We start from the raw sequence: 18,017 nt of genomic DNA on the forward strand, positions 1-18,017 counted from the left end.
AGACAACAATATATGCTATATACTTAAGCATTTGGTGAAATTTGAAGCTTCTAGCTGTTAAAATGGGGTAGAAATTGCGAAAAGTTTCTTATCTGAACAATCGGTTGTATGAGATATATACTATATATACAACTGATCTCTATGATTTTTTCAGACAACAATATATGCTATATACGTAAGCAATCGGTGAAATTTGAAGCTTATAGCTGTTAAAATGGGGTAGAAATTGCGAAAAGTTTCTTATCTGAACAATCGGTTGTATGAGATATATACTATATATACAACCGATCTCTATGATTTTTTCAGACAACAATATATGCTATATACCTAAGCAATCGGTGACATTTGAAGTTTATAGCTGTTTAAATGGGGTAGAAATTGCGAAAAGTTTCTTATCTGAACAATCGGTTGTATGAGATATATACTATATATACAACCGATCTCTATGATTTTTTCAGACAACAATACATGCTATATACGTAAGTATTCGGTGAAATTTAAAGCTTCTAGCTGTTAAAATGGGGCTAAAATTTGCGAAAATATATATATATATACTAAATATATATACTATATATACCACCAAATATATACTATACATACCACCTATCTTTATGATTTTTTCAGACAACAATATATGCTATATACCTAAGCATTCGTTGAAATTTGAAGCCTCAAGCTCTTAAAATGGGGCAGTAATTACGAAAAGTTCCTTATCTGAAAAATCGGTTGTGGGGGATATATACTATATATACGACCGATCTCATCAAGTTTTTCAAGCAACAATATGTGCAATATACGAAAGTATATGGTGAAGTTTGAAGCTTCAATCTGTTAAATTGGGTAAGATATTACAAAAATCCTCTTTTTCTGAAAAATCGGTTGTATGGAGGATAAATGCTATAGTGGTCCGATCCGGTCGGTTCCGACAAATGTCTAATCGGACACCCAAATACACCCGCTCACCAAATTTTATCAAGATATCTCAAAAATTGAGGGACTAGTTTGCATACAAACAGACAGACGGACAGACGGACATGGCTAAATCAACTCAGCTCTTCAACCTGATTATTTCGGTATACTTAATGGTGGGTCTATCTATTTTCCTTTAAGGACTTACAATTTTCGGTTTCGTGACGAAATTAATATACCATTTCATTTTCATGAAAGGTATAAAAACTGCATCGTTTGTAGCTTTTAGACCGCTAACAAATATTAAGCATTTTAGATTATAGCTGCTGCATGTAGTCAGCATGAATTTTTCACACTGTTTATTTACTCTTGCTATGTACGATGTGTAGTCATCCAAATCGTTTTCAACTATTATTATTATTATTATTATTTGTTTCATTATTCTCATAAGTATATTTACATATATCGATAGTTTAATTTTACTTGTCTACAATATTATTACTTAGAGAATAATTAGTGACATCTTTATTTTATATAATAAAAATAGTGTTGTATGTCACATCATGTTTTAACAAATTCAATTATATAAATAACTAGAAGACCCGGCAGACGTTGTCCTGCCCTAAATTTGGCCTATCGGCATACATTTTAATAAGCTTTTTCCGTCTGACTCTGCCCTCCCCCTCTTCACTTTTCCCTAATCCTTTTATTCACTCCTTCCTCCGTCTTTTTCGCTTCATCTATCTCCATCTTCGTCTCATTCTATCTCTTTCTCAATCTCCTTCTCTCTTTTCTCTTCTCTCAATTTCTTCTGATTCTTCTACATCCCTAATTGCCTTTCCCAGAGGGTGGTATGTATTTTATCCCAGTCCCAGTCCCAGTCCCACTCCGAGTTTCAGTCCCAATCCTAGTCCTAATACCAGTCCCAGTCCATCTCTGGATAATATATTACTCTGCACTAAAGCACTCATCAACAGCTTTCATTTGATATCCCTATTATATAAACGCTGTCTAGGCATTCACTGGCCCACGTGTTGGCCTATATATCGAGTAGTCACCCAGGGGTATGAAAATTACCCTCCACTTATCAACAGCTTTCATTTGATATCCATATTCTATACACACATTCTAGTACTACCCAGGTCCACGTTTTGGCCTATATCTCGAGACCCGAGTCTCCCAGGGGTATGAAAATTACCCTCTACTAAAGCACTAATCGACAGCTTTCATTTGATATCCATATTCTATAAACACACTCTAGGCATACCCGGGTCCACGTTTTGGCCTATATATCGAGATCCTAGTCACCCAGGGGTATGAAAATTACCCTCTACTAAAGTACTCATCAACAGCTTCCATTTGATGTCCATATAAAAGCTAAGTTTACAGAATTCCTCATATGAATCCAGAAAAAAGAAAATTCAAAACTGTACAATGGTTATATAAAAGTAAAGACTATATGTAGCTGTATTATACAACGTAGTGCATTAAAATTTCTATCTGGTTGGTATAAAACTCAAGAAGCCAAGTTTTTATTTTTTTTAAACAAAGATCTGGATCTAATGTCTGGTATGTTTTCTGGAAGGGAATTAAAAAGTTTGCAGGATAAGACAGTGTAGGAATTTCTAAACAATGTTGTTGGAAAAACTGGCAAACAAACAAGTGTGCTATGGTTACTACGCAGGCTGTACATACCTCGTGTTGGAGTTTGCAAATAGCCACCTCTCATGTAAAAAATTTTTAAAACTTTGTAATAGAACAAATGCCGAACTGGGAATATATTTGATCTTCTAAATAAGTCATAGGAGTGAGTCCGACGTGAAGAATTAAACATTTTTCTTACCGCACTTATTTGCAGTACAGTTAATTGATTGATTTTATTGGAGTGAGCACCACCCCAGCAACTTATTCCATATTCTAATTTAGAATGAAATATACCATAATAAACTGCTTTCATTGTATGGTTTGAAACGTATTTTCTGAGACGGTAAAGTATACGATTGGATGAAAGTAAGTATTTTCTTAAAATTTCGATTTGCTCATTCCAGTTTAGATTACAGTCAATAGTGACTCCTAGGTATTTGAAACTATTCACTTATTCAATTTCAAAGCAGTTAGAGTCACATGCTGTCTTATTATGAAAAGAACACTCATAACGATGGTTGGAGCACTTATTACTATATAGGATATTACGTTTGCATATTGCACTGTGAAAAGTTATATTAAGATCTTGTGCTTCTTGAAGTTTTGGACTAAAAAGCACATTAATTTGGTTGTATTGCTGACAACCAGTCTATGTTCCGCAAACCATGACCATGGAACTATGGAAACATTTGTAAAGAGTGCCAAACTGTGAATGTTTGTCTCCAAACATGGACGTTAACTTACTTACAGTACCTTTTGAAATCAATTTCGTTTGGTTTAGCTGGCAAAATTATATGTGTATATTGCCGTTAAACTGCGGTAAAAGCCTAGTTTTATCTGCATCGCTAAGTTGTTCAACGTCTAATTCGACTATCTCTTGGTACCTATTATACCAAGTCTCAAATGTGTGGTCTTTTTGTGGTTCATATACAAATTCTTGAATTTGTTTTGATAGAATGTCCATGAACTGCTCCCTGATGAGGCTATTTGGTCCGGGTGCTACGTTTGCTGAGCGATTAGCGGTAATTTCTGCCATTACATTTTTAAGAAGCTCTTGTGTAGCTTTTTGCGTTTCACTTTGCTGTGTTAGCAGACGTGTTAAAACTCGTTCAATTCTCTCCGACATGGTCACCCCTAGAGTTGTGCTTTTTCGTTCATTTCAGAGATTCGAATCTTTCGTTCTTTTTCTGATGAACGAACAAGCTGTTCTTTTTATTCGTCTGTTCTTTTTTTTCAAGCAAATTTGATCACTGCTGCTCGCACCCGCGAAAAAACCCAACAAGTATAGATGGGGGTGTGTATGCACCAATGCTTTGTGTAGGTATATTTAAATGAGTAATGAATAAATAAGTTAATATATATAAGTATAATTAACTTCAAAAAAAGTTACAAATTTCGGAAGATCCATGAAATTGAAAGAGTACAGACACAAATTGTAAATATGAACTTTTCAAGTTTAATAAATGTAATAATTAGTTTTTTACAAAACATGTTTTTCATAAATAGTCCATACATATATTGTTGTAGCAGTACCACACACAAAGATGACCACACATATCTTTAGTGTAAGTGGCATCATCGACATTCGTGCTCACTGTGAATTTCTGCATATGTATGTATGAATTTACAATGTTCGCGAATGAGAAGAGAGAAAGAATAACATTAGATAAAACGAACTAAAAGAACAAATGAACTAAAAGAACAAAAAGAACCGAAATCGATGATCTAGTTCACTTGTTCAGTTGAGAGACCCGGTCAATTGAACAAGTTCAGAACGAAACGACCCAACTCTAGTCACCCCAATTTATAGTTGTCGTATATTTTCACTCTCGTCGCCAATTTTTGTTGAAACCTTATCACGCGTATATTATTACAAGACAATATAAATTAGGTTTATTACATTAGAATTATCAAATACATTAATGAAAATTACAAGTTATAAAATATGTGTAAATTAAAAGCGTCTGCTTCGGCTGCTCTTCATCTTCTTCTCATAAAACACATTACTTTTACGAACATAAGAATGATGAAAAAAATGCTTAAATCCATTACAAATTAAGGTCTCTTTAAAACTTTGAACAAGATCTTGATTCTGTTATACCGCTTATGTTCGAGCAGTGTTGTTACTAAAAATTTATTGCACTGCTCCCAACTCTGGTCATGTGACAGTATACGATGGAACATATTAGCAGTTTCCAAACAAATGAAACTAATTAAGTGAATGCTTTGTTCTTTTCATAAAACTATAAAGCTAATATAATAAGAAATTTCTATAGAAATCTCATTTTAAAAAGCTGTATAAATATTTTATATTTTTCATCATTAAGGCACTTCCAACCAAAAATTTGCTCAAGGTTAAATGGGCTGAGTGAAAATAAAATTGTTTTTCCATCAATAGCTTTAATTAAAATGAGGAAGTGTTTTTATTGTTGAAATTCCTGGAATCTATATGGAAACCTTTTTGCTTATTGTTTATTCACACGACCCAATTATGTATAAATACCGTCCACAAAATTGATCTTGGTGTAGTTTATACTTAAAAAGCGGTGGAAATAGTATAAAATGTGTACACGCACTTATTTGACGCTCTTGTTTGTCATTCTTGGCTGCATTTTTAATTATTCGAATTCGGAATATCGTATGCGAGGTGGTAGAGATTGCACTATAAACGGAAGTCCATACTTAGTATCAATACGTGATGACGACCTAAACGATTGCGTTGGCTCATTAATCACTTTTAAGAAGGTGGTTACAGCTGCAAGTTGTATGCTTAATCCAGATAAGACCAAGTACAGTGTTGTAGCTGGTGTGACGAATTTATGTGATATGGGGGAAGATAGACAAGTTCGCAAGGTAGTGAATGTAGCCAGTCCACCTCGGTATAATTACAATACACTTGATTTCAATATTGTTGTGGTAGAAGTGAATGGAGAGTTTGACCAGAATCCCAGAGTACAAACAATAAAACTTGGCAGTTGCTCATTTAACACGCCCACAGAAATAAAAGTTTTTGGATGGGGTCGGGAATTTGTAGAGGAGCTTTCGAATCCACTCCTATCTAATGTCTTAACTTCATTTGAAGATTATTATTGTGAAAGGAGTTATTTCGAAAATAGAATTTACTTCACACGATCAATGATGTGTGCTGCTAGTCTTACAACTAATGAGTGCTATGTAAATGCAGGGACACCGGGCATTTTAGATGGAAAACTTTGTGCGGTGGCATCACATAATCTTCGTTGTGCGGACCGCTCTTTACCGACCGCTTTTACAAAGGTATCTAATCGTGAAGTTCTAGACTTTTTAAATGAAGAGATGGAGTCTAATTCAAAGGTGTTGTTATAAATCGGGTACCGAGTGGAAAATCACCATAACTATAACGCCCCATTTCAGAATTTTTTTCATACACTTTGCAGCTCACGTAAAAACATATAGAAATTATTCTAAGCTAGAGCTTTTTCGAAACGGCAGTTGAGATATGGTGATATTCCAATCAGCAGTCGATATTTATTTTGTATTATCTTCAAATAAATGTTTATAATTGTGATTTAAAAAAATATTTTTGATTGTATTCAATGAAGGTGTGAGGTATGCAAATGCCTTAGGTTGTGAGATGAAACTTTATTCTTAGCTTTAAATTTCCCTCTTTAATGAATAGAACATGAGATAAAAGAAAATTGCAGAATAACTACTTTATGGCCCTCCGTATGAAACGCTGATGCAATCAACTTTAAGGAAATCAATGTATTCTATTATTGATTGATGCCATAGCATAATGCCTTAGTGATAACCATACCATAGCTAAGCTATTTGTTTTTGGTTGAAATACAAAGCTGAGCCTAGCCTAGCCGTTCATCAATTAATATTTAATTTCTTTCAAAAATCAATAATTCGCTTGCAATAGGGGCAAATATCAAAAGGTGTTTGGAATATTTGTTGCTTTTAAAATTTGTTTATGAAGAAAAAACCTTGAAAAGCTGGAGCAGTATCGTTCAATACGATCACTGTAGCATGGTTTATGATCCAGGGCTGTCATTTCAGTGTAACCCCATTTAGCACTTTGAAACTATGGAATTGGTAGCAAATTGTTAATCTAATAAGCTATCGTGTTGTAGTGACTAGTTCACCATGTTATTTGTTCGATTAACCATTTTTGAGTTACTATTGCTCAAAAAATGCTTTTCGATTCGATGTAGAACAGGACAGGTATGTAATTCAAAGAAGCCATACAAGTTTCAGAAAAATATATCGGTAGTGAACGTCTTGGTTACAAGGAATAAATTTACTACTCTTTACGAAACTTCACTACCTCACTATAGCAGGCACCTTGTCGATGGCGTGAGGGCTTAGCCGAACTCCAAAACGCCCGGCTTAATGTCGGTGAACAAGAACTTCCTAAGCCAGGGTGTTATGCGGACCGTGCCTATTGGATGATTTGAAGCCAGTGGGTATTTTCGGCTGTATTTGAACGGAGCCTTATCGGGAAGTACTGACGGCCTTACCACAGCAAGGGGCGCTGTTGTGGCGGATGGTTTTTATCTCCATTTTTAACATTCGGACGCTGAGCCTCTTATGTAAATATATGAGCCTGTTATGTAAAAATAATATCTTTGTATATATGCAAGTTAAAATAAGTTTTATAGCTGTCACGGGTGGGACAGAAAATAGACGCAATCCATTAGTGAAACTTTATATTAGAAAATCTCTACGAATATATGAAAGCATGTAGCTTGTTTTTTTTAAATACCTAAACGATAAATACCTAAGATAAACGAACATTTGAGAAACCAAATTTCGTAAAAGCAAATAATTTTTCTTAATAAGATTCATTAGACATAAGTGACACGTATATAGAATATTGCCAATGCAACGACTGAATTGAAAGTCGAAAATCTTGCGAGAAACCGTGTTCTTGAAGTCTCGTTGAAAAATAAAATATTGCGAACAAAATTATATGTATAATAAATATGTTTTCAGTTAAATGTCATTGAAGCAATATAATCAACAAAAAAGTCACCAAGTGTATAAATACTGTCCATACAGCGATTAAGTAAGAATGTCGAGAAGCTCACGAGATTTACGAGTACTTCGAGACACGAGAACCTCGCGAGAAGTCGAGTTCTCGATTTCCCGGGTCTCGAAAATCTCGCTTGTGTTCGAAAAGAAATCGTAAGCTCTAAAAATTTCTACTGAACATTTTTAGTTGATGTCTTTATCTTATAAGTTTAAACGAGCAATTCTTGTATATTTGTATGTTTGTATATCCGAACGATCTCGGGAACGGCTCAACCGATTTAAATGAAATTTGGCACAGAGATAATGCATCACCTTCTAAGACTTTCTACCTAGGCCTTGCCACTCAGAATGTTTCACAAGGTTGCCACCTATTCAAAATTAAAAAAAATTGCATGGGTATCAAACGAAAGGTATTTCACTCCGCATTACAATAGGGACAATTTTGTGTGGGGTTGCCATTTAGGGTTGCCACCTATTCGAAATTAAAAAAAATTGCATGAGATATGCCGATATGGGAATCAAACGAAAGGTATTTCACTCCGCATTACAATAGGGATATTTTTGAGTAGGGTTGCCATTTACGGTTGCCACCTATTCGAAATTAAAAAAAATTTCATCAGATATGCCGATATGGGTATCAAACGAAAGGTAGGTATTTCACTCCGAATTACAATAGGGACATTTTTGAGTAGGGTTGCCATTTAGGGTTGCCACCTATTCGATATTAAAAAAAAGTGCATGAGGTATGCCGATATGGGTATCAAACGAAAGGTATTTCACTCCGCATTACAATAGGGACATTTTTGAGTAGGGTTGCCATTTACATTTGCCACCTATTCGAAATTAAATAAAATTTCATGAAATATGCCGATATTGGTATCAAACGAAAGGTATTTCACTCCGCATTATAATAGGGACAATTTTGTGTGGGGTTGCCATTTAGGGTTGCCACCTATTCGATATTAAAAAAAAAGTGCATGAGATATGCCGATATGGGTATCAAACTAAAGGTATTTCACTCCACATTACAATAGGGACCTTTTTGAGTAGGGTTGCCATTTAGGGTTGGGGTAGTTAGACGAAATAGTACTCTACTTACTCATATTCTATTAAAGGTTTAAAGCAGAACATTAAAGTTAAAAATTTTCGTAAAAAATCTTACACATGATTCGACTTAATTTTCGCAATTTTACACACGCTAATAAAATTGAAATGCAATATCAAGGCACCGTGGCAAATTCTAGCAAAATATATTGAAATGCATATTTTTGGCAAATATGAAATGAATAATTGCAATTTCTCACAGATTTCTATTAGAAAGATTTCTCACCATAGCAAAAAGATATCTCCCCATGGTAATTTGCTACCGTTGAACGCCAGAAGCATAAGTTCAATTTGAAGACGACATCTAACCATTTACTACTTACCAACAGATGGCGCATAGGGAAGTAAGTTGACATTTAATTAAACTAACTGATAGTTGGCATTCTTGAAATTTACAAGTTTTTGGACTGTAATAAAATTGTGAGACTTTCATAGTGTATAACTAAAAAAATGTTTGAAATTAATAATTCGGCGCATGAAGATACTCGACCTAAATAACTAAGTTCTCGATTTCACTAATTGTCATAACCATCCCGTATACTATAGGCTGGAATTACCCGTTTAAAATGTTTCATTTCAGTCCATTTTGCGGTTAGAGTTTGATATGTTTTTGAAATCTATTTTTAAGGAAATCAAATATTGGTAAGTAAAAATATATAATATATGTACATATCAAAAATGTAGAGATTGATTAATGATGGCATGTGGGACAAACTATGTTTTGCGGCATACTGGAAGATTGCCGAGCAAAGCTCGGTCGCCCAGGTGCTGAGGATTATATGGCGTATTAGTATTGCCTATTTATTTCTAACAAATGTTTCTAAGTACTTGTCACGGGTGGGACATATTTCATTGTTGAATTAGTCCTAAGCAACCTCAAAGAAGTCGAAACTGAATTGTTGGATATATTTAAACGACTTGGAAAAGATAGGATAACAATTTTCGAATTTTTTGTCACGGGTGGGGCACAGCTAACACTGTTCGATACATCCTATAATAAGAATGTACTTACTTACTTAATTGGCGCTTAACCGTTTAAACGGCTATGGCCGTCCAACAAGGCGCGCCAGTCGCTCCTCTCCGCCAACCGGCGCCAATTGGTCACACCAAAGGAGTTTAAATCGTTTTCCACCTGGCCCTTCCAACGGAGTGGGGGCCGCCCTCTACCTCTGCTTCCATAGGTGGGCTAGAAGCACTTTCTTGGCCGTAGCGTCATCTTTCATTCCCATAACATGGCCTAGTCAACGCAGCCGCTGCGTTTTAATTCGCTGGACTATATTGATGTCTGCGTATAGCTCGTACAGCTCATCGTTAAATCTTCATCGGTACTCGCCATCGCCAACGCGTAGAGGTCCATGAATCTTTGGAAGAGCTTTTCTCTCGAACACTCCCAGAGCCGATTCATCTGATGTTGTCATGGTTCATGCTTCTGCACCACATAGCAGGACGGGAATGATAAGTGACTTGTAGAGTATGATTTTTCGTTTGCCGGGAGAGGACTTTATTTTTAAATTGCCTACTCAGTCCAAAGTAGCATTTATTGGCAAGAGTGATTTTTCGCTGGATTTCAGAGCTGATGTTGTTGTTAGTGTTGATGCTGATTCCCAAATAAGCGAAGTATTTTACTATTTGGAAATTATGGCTGGCAACAGTAGCGTGGTTGCCAAGACGCATATGCGCTGACTCTTTGCTCGATGACAGCAGGTATTTCGTTTTGTCCTCATTCACCATCAAACCCATCGAATAAAAATAAGCGCTTTTTAAATTGGTATTTAAATCATTGCCGCCGCTGTGATGTGATGGTAGCGTGCTCCGTCTATCACACCGAAGATCCTGGGTTCATTATCGGGGCAAAGCAACCTCAAAATTTTAGAAACAAGATTTTTTAATTAGAAAAAAATTATCTAAGCGGAGTCGCCTCTCGGCAGTGTTTGGCACGAACTCTGAACTCTGCCATGAAAAGCTCTCAGTGAAAACTCATCTGCCTTGCAGATGCCGTTTGGATTCGGCATAAAACAAGTAGGTCCCGTCCGGCCAATTTGTAGGAAAAATTAAAGGGAGCACGACGCATATTGGAAGAGAAGGTCGGCCTAAAATCTCTTCGGAGGTTATCTTTCCTTATATTCATTTATTTTTATTTAAATCAGCTCAATTAAATTAAGATGTGTTACGTAAATTTTTTTTGTTGTTAATCACCCGAGTGGTAAATCACAAATTGTTTGACAGCTTTTTCAAAATAAGTTATTTCTCTTTAATTGAAATTGTTAAGTCAGCACTTCAATTTAAGAGTAAAAAAAGTTATTGAAAATCAATTAAGATTAAATTTAATATTTAAAGATTAATTGAAAGTTTTTACAAAATTGACATCCACACTATCTCTAGTTTTATAAGAAAAATTATATACCCACCCAGGTTCTCGTGGAACCTGCCTACTTATATTATTTCAGTCGATTTATGCTACAAGTCCCTAAGCGGTATATTCTCGAAACAGTCTTCAAATGGAATATTCGGGATTGCTATCACAGATAACCCTCTGATTTTCTTAATTTTATCAACAGCTCTGGCTGGTTGTGATACATTGGCCGTAACATTCCGTAGGTTTTTAGACGAGTTACATGGCATCAAAACGGCTTCAAATAGCTACTTGGGCCACCAGGGTCGCAGCCACTTTACCTACCTACATACCTTCAAATAGAATTGGAAAAATGATCTCGCATTGATCCCGAAAATTGACCGTGAATCAATCCGAAGATTATCTGGAAATGACCCCAAAAACAAAATAGAAATAATCCTAAAGCTGCTTCGATAGTATCCAAAAAATACCAGATATAATTACGAAATGATCTCGAAATAGCCCCGAATCGATCCTCAGACTAACCCGAAATAACATCGAATTTATCTTGTCATGGTCGCAAAATAATCTCCAAATGATTCAGAGTACAATTTCGAAACTATATTAAAATAGTTTTGAAATCAACTCGAAAAATTCCGAAAAGGACTCAAACTCTAACACGATTTCGAATCAATTCCGAAATGATATTAACTCTATCTTCAAAGAAACACAAAATAATTCCGAATTGGTTACGGCATAGATCCGAAACGGTCTCGAGCACAATCTTGAAATAGTACTGAGACTATCCGAATTAATCCAGAAGAAACTCAATCTCTAAACGATTCCCGAATATATTCCAAAAACATTCCGAAATAATTCCGAATTATTCTCGACATATATAATACAGTAATAGCCGCAAAATATAACAATTTAAAATTATATAGAAATGATCCCAAAAGAAAACATTTCCCGATCGTCTCCAAAATAGTCCCGAAAAAGTTCAAAAAACAAGCCCGACATGATCACAAAATGGTCACAAAATACTCCCCATATGATTCGGAAAACAATAACGATTTTACCTCGAAAACAGATTGAAATAGCAGGGAAATCTATTCCAATATAGTCCTGAAATAGTTCCATAATCATTCCTAGGAGGTCCAAAACTATCTCTAGTGGGTATCCACATTCTTACTGAAACTGGGGTATTGAAATTAACTTGTTTGTAACTTTCCAGCATATGTAGTTTTTATTTAAAATAAGTATTTTGAACTAATTGTAATGTGATTTCCTAATTTATGCAAAAAAAAAAGTTCAAATTGTATATTCTTATACGCGAATTTGATGTTTTTGTAAATGACATATCTACGAAAAAATCTCTATTAGGACGGCAGGACTCAGAATACGTCGAAATAAGTTATTTATTATCTGCTTACGCACTCCTGGTCAGTGTAGGTCATGAAAGCTCTGAGTTGCCTCTATATTCTTTTAAATATATGAACTTGCTTGGGTTATATATGCATAGGTTAGGTTGAACTGGCCGGTCCATGAGGGCCTCACATAGATTGAATGACTCAGTAGTGTTACCAGAAGTTTGTTTTAATGACCAAACTGAAAAACCCTATCAAAAACCAGGACCTATGTTATATAGAAATTCCTACACTGTCTTATTCTGTAAACTTCTCAATTCCCTTCCAGAAAATATACGGGACATTAGATCCAGATCTGTGTTTAAAAAAAATAAAAACTTGGCTTCTTGAGTTTGATACCAACCAGATATAAATTTTGATGCACTACCTTGTATAATACTACTACGTTACATAATACAGCTACATATAGTCTTTACTTTTATATAAGCATTGTATAGTTTTGAATTTTCTTTTTGCTGTTTTGATATGAGGAATTCTGTAAACTTAGCTTTTATCTTCTTTCTTAAAATTGTTTCATGAGCTTCAGTTAGTCAATTTATTTTTGAAATATTTTATTCTCATTTTAAATAATTTTTTTATATATATCTTGTATTCTTTTTTGTTATATAATTGAATTTGTTAAAACATGATGTGACATACAACACTATTTTTATTATATAAAATAAAGATGTCACTAACTATTCTCTAAGTAATGATATTGTAGACAAGTAAAATTAAGCTATCGATATATGTACACATACTTATGAGAATAATGAAATAAATAATAATAATAATAATAAATAATAATAATAATAATAATAATAAATAATAATAATAGTTAAAAACGATTTGGATGACTACACATCGTACATAGCAAGAGTAAATAAACAGTGTGAGAAATTCAAGCTGACTACATGCAGCAGCGAGAATCTAAAATGCTTAATATTTGTTAGCGGTCTAAAAGCAACAAACGATGCAGTTTTTTCCTAATGAAATTCTTAAGATGCTGGATGAAGAAAAACCCAGTAAACCAGTCACTTTGGATTTAATCAATACTGAAATTCAACGAATAATCCAGCGTCAGAAAGATAACAAGATGATGGGGAATACTTCATCAATTACACACGCAGTTCGTACGCAGGTAAATCAGAACCGCAATCAGTCAAAAAAAAAAAATATTACAAAACCGCCACCGTCTCCATGTTGGTTTTGCGGAGGAATGCACTAGGCTCGATTTTGTTCTTATGCGAGTCACAAGTGTACACAATGTGGAGTTACGGGTCATAAAGAGGGATATTACACTGCAAAGAAAAACAATACGTTCAAACGTAATAAGCAGCAAAAAGACAGGTCGCAACAGCAGCAACAACAACAACAGATTGTGAAAACACAACAAACAAATATATCGTCGAAATCGACTGAGTTAGCTGCGCAAACGAGAATTATATCCGATTTCTCAAAACAACAAGGCGCATAGAAATTTGCATTAATGGCGGTAAGACACAACTTCAGTTGGACACAGCTTCAGATGGCGCCATGATTTCGGAAAGTTTATGGAAGAATATTGTAACGAATGTTAGCAGCACTGAGCGATGCTATCGTCTCTAAGCCGATGCTAACCAGCGACGTGAATGCACATCAATAATTCAATCATTATGTATCTACATAAACGAATAAATAATTGCGTCTACACATATGTACGTATACGAACATCGGAGCGGCAATGCACAAATACATGCATATATGTAGGACTTACCTTCTCAAGCCCTATTTCCTTTTATTCACACAACACTGTTTATAAAAGTAACACATTTATTTATAAGAGTATTTAATAGTAACATTTAGGTTTTAAAGGTTAAATTATATTAAGTTTAAGTTACAAATCGATTTAGTATGCGAACGCTAGTTTAACGGCTGACGACAGATTAACGACTGACTTCTATTCAATTCTATTATATTCTCTACTCCTCATTCGTATGACGCTTGCTCCGCCGTGGTGTTGCCACACTGTCAGGATTAATTCCCACATATATCTTATCTGAGTTGTCACAAGAGAGAGCAATAATTTGTGCACGTAGTTGTGGCTGGCGATTTTGTAGTCGAACTAACTAGTAACTTCTGGAAATCGAGGAGCCTAGAAGTATGCAGCGTAAACTATAAAAGCGGGGCAGGCGAGTAAGAAGTAATTCAGTTTGAGTTGAGCTATCAATCAGTTTGATTAAGCACGCGATCTGGCGGCCAATAGTAGAGTTTCATTTGAGTTATCAATCAGTTTGGTTATTAAGCCAGCGAGTAGCAAAGTATGTTATTGTGAAGTACTTAATAAAGGCCATTTTTCCATCATTCAATATTGGAGTTATTTACTCAACAGTTTAAGTGATTCGAACTTAGCAGAGGATTGCAAATAAGAGGATTTGCAGCAAATTCGTTACAATATAAACATGCCAACATTGTGTGGAACCAAGCATACAGCACGTGACGCTAACTGTAACAAAATTGAGGACAAGGCCGATTTTTTTGCTAGCATCGCACACCAAGGTGAAACAAAAAAAAAATGATTGGTCGATGGTCTCAATATCGCAGGCGCAGATTTCTTCCAAGAATTTGGTATTTGGAATATACCTATAAATTCATTTTGTTTGAAGGTACAACTTTTATAGAATGAAGTAGCGCAAATAAGAAAATTCAAGTCAAAATTTCCAACAAGTTTCCGTAAAGCGCTTGGACACTGCGAGAAAATCTAAATTCATCTACCATTAAAAAAATGTTATTCCGAAATTTTGTCCAAAACGTTCAGTCCCGTATTCATTAACAACAGTGGTTGAAGCAGAGTTAAACCGACTTCAGAATGCAGGCGTCATTACACCAAAAAACTATTCAGATTAGGCAGCACCAATTGTAACAGTCAAACGTCCAAATGTTAAAATCGGAATTTGTGCTGGGTACTCAACCGGTCTCAACGCATGTGTAGAACCACACTTTCATCCATTACCATTACCAGAAGACATCTTCATAAACCTCAAAGGTCGTAAGTATTTTCACGTTTTGATTTTAATGATGCGCATATGCAATTCGATGTTGACGAACCAAAAGTATTCTGACCATAAATACACATCGGGAATTATATAAATTTAACAGGCGTGTACCTGGAATCAAATCGGTACCAGATACATTCTAACAAGCAATAGAGAAAGTGTTAGCAGGCGTTCAATAAGCAACACCATATTTAGACGACGTTATTGTAGCAAGTAGTAATTTCAATCAACATGCTAAATCGATTAGACAAGTACTACAACGTCTATCAGAGTACAATATTACCGTTAATTATGACAAATGTGAGTTTTTCCAAAGCAAAATTAAATATTTAGGTCATATTGTTGATGCAGAGGGCATACGTCCAGACCGTAATAAAATAATGGCTATCATAAATTTGCCAAGACCATCTAATGTTAAGGAACTTAGGGCATTTCTTGGTTCAGTAAATTTTGATGCTAAATTCATTTCAGGAATGAGATCGATTCTAGCACCGCTTGATGAATTGTTACAAATACGAAAGGCATGGTATTGGTCAACAAAATGCGAAGAATCATTTCAACAAAGCAAAACTATTTTAACGTCAGATTTGATGCTCACCCATTTTAACCCACAATTACCAACTATAGTGGCATCAGATGCTTCTATGCAGGGCTTTGGAGCATAAATAAAAGGCATTCCGGTACACTTATCGAATAGACTTCAGAGGTGGGTTCTCACGTTAATGTGGCATGATTTTACGATAGAGCACATAAAGACTGAACATTTTGGAAATGTCGACATGCTATCAAGGTTGATACAGCCAAAGCAAGTTGGTGATGAAGATTTTGTCATAGCATGTGCTACTTTAGAATGTAAGATGAGATCAATCGTACAGGAAAGTTTAAATACACTACCAGATACTCACCATATGATTGACGAATGTACAAGACCTCGCACTTGGCAACGTAGTTGGAACCCCGCATTCTCTTGTACAAACATCAAAAAGTCTACAGTAACAAGATTGTTTTATTTGAACCAACGTAAACTCATTTTCAAAATTTCTATAGAAGCCGTCTAAAACACATTAATTTTAGGAACATTAGTAAGATGGAAATATGCTTAAATCCATTAAAAATTAAGGTCTCATTAACACTTTGAACAAGATTTTGATTATGTCATCCCGCTTAAGTTCGAACAGTGTTTTACTCAAAATTTATTCCACTGCTCGCAACTCTGGTCATGTGACAGTATACGATGGAACGTATTAGCAGTTTGTAAACAAATGAAGCTAATTAAGTGTACGCTTTGTTTTTTCATAAAACTAAAAAGCTAATATAATAAGAAATTTCTAAAGAAATCTCATTTGAAAAAGCTGTATAAATATTATGTATTTTTCATCATTAAGGGCACTGAAACTTTAGGCACTTTTAACCAAAAATTTACTCAAGGTTAAATGGGTTGAGTGAAAAAAAATTGTTTTTCTATCAATAGCTTTAATTAAAATGCGGAAGTGTTTTTATTGTTCAAATTCCTGGAATCTAGATGGAAACGTTTTTTGCTTATTGTTTATTCACTCGACCCAATTATATATAAATACCGTCCACAAAATTGATCTTGGTGTAGTTTATACTTAAAAAGCTGTGGAAATAGTCTAAAATGTGTACACGCAATTATTTGACACTCTTGTTTGTCATTCTTGGCTGCATTTTTAATTATTCGAATTCTGAATATCGTATGCTAGGTGGCAGAGATTGCAGTATAGACTGTTGTCCATATTTAGTATCCATAAGTGATGACGGCCTAAACGATTGCGTTGGCTCATTACTCAGTTTGAAGAAGGCGCTGACAGCTGCTAGTTGTATGCATAATCCAGATAAGAAGAAGTACAATGTTGTAGCTGGTGTGTCGAATTTATGTGATATAGGGGAAGATAGACAAGAACGCAAAGTGGTGGATGTAGCCTATGCCCCTGGGTATTTTTACTATACACGACATTGCGATATTGCTGTGGTGGAAGTGGATAGGGAGTTTAACAAGAATCCCAGAGTAGGCACAGTAGAACTTTATATGTGCCCATTTTACACGCCGACAGAAATACAAATTTTTGGATGGGGTCAGAAAGAGGAGCTTTCGAATCCACTCCTATCTAATGTCTTGACTTCATTTGAACATGATCATTGTGAAAGGAGTTATTTACATAAAAGAAGAAGTTTTTTCACACCAACAATGATGTGTGCTGCTAATGATACAGCTAGTGAGTGCTTTGTAAATGCAGGGACACCGGCCATTATAAATGGAAAACTTTCTGCGGTGGCATCACATAATCTTCGTTGTTCGGACCGCGATTTACCGACTACTTTTACAAAGGTATCTAACCCTGAAGTTCTTCGCTTTTTAAATGATAAGATGGGGTATAATTGGGTGTTGCAATAAATCGAGTATCGATTGGAAAATCACCATAACTCGGCTGAACGCCCCATTTCGTAACTTTTTTCAAACACTTTGCAGCTCACGTCAAAGCATATAGAAATTATTCTAAAATAGAGCTTTTTCGAAACGGCAGTTGAGATATGGTGATATTCCAATCAGCA

General features: G+C 35.1%; 2 protein-coding genes across 5 annotated transcripts in view; one reads left to right on the forward strand and one right to left on the reverse strand.

Moving 5' to 3' along the window:
• LOC137252740 (facilitated trehalose transporter Tret1-2 homolog) overlaps positions 1-14,435 on the reverse strand; it is a 61,162-nt gene extending 46,727 nt beyond the window's left edge. For both annotated transcript variants that reach the window (XM_067788822.1, XM_067788823.1), the window contains exon 1: positions 14,168-14,435. The gene's annotated coding sequence lies outside the window, so the exon portion shown is untranslated. The remainder of the gene's footprint in view (positions 1-14,167) is intronic.
• Positions 1-18,017, forward strand: part of Tsp66E (Tetraspanin 66E) — a 483,181-nt gene that overhangs the window by 234,604 nt on the left and 230,560 nt on the right. The gene's annotated exons all lie outside the window — the stretch shown is intronic.

This window comes from Eurosta solidaginis, chromosome 5 (genome assembly GCF_040869045.1).
Source record: "Eurosta solidaginis isolate ZX-2024a chromosome 5, ASM4086904v1, whole genome shotgun sequence".
NCBI classification, from domain to species: Eukaryota; Metazoa; Arthropoda; class Insecta; order Diptera; family Tephritidae; genus Eurosta; species Eurosta solidaginis.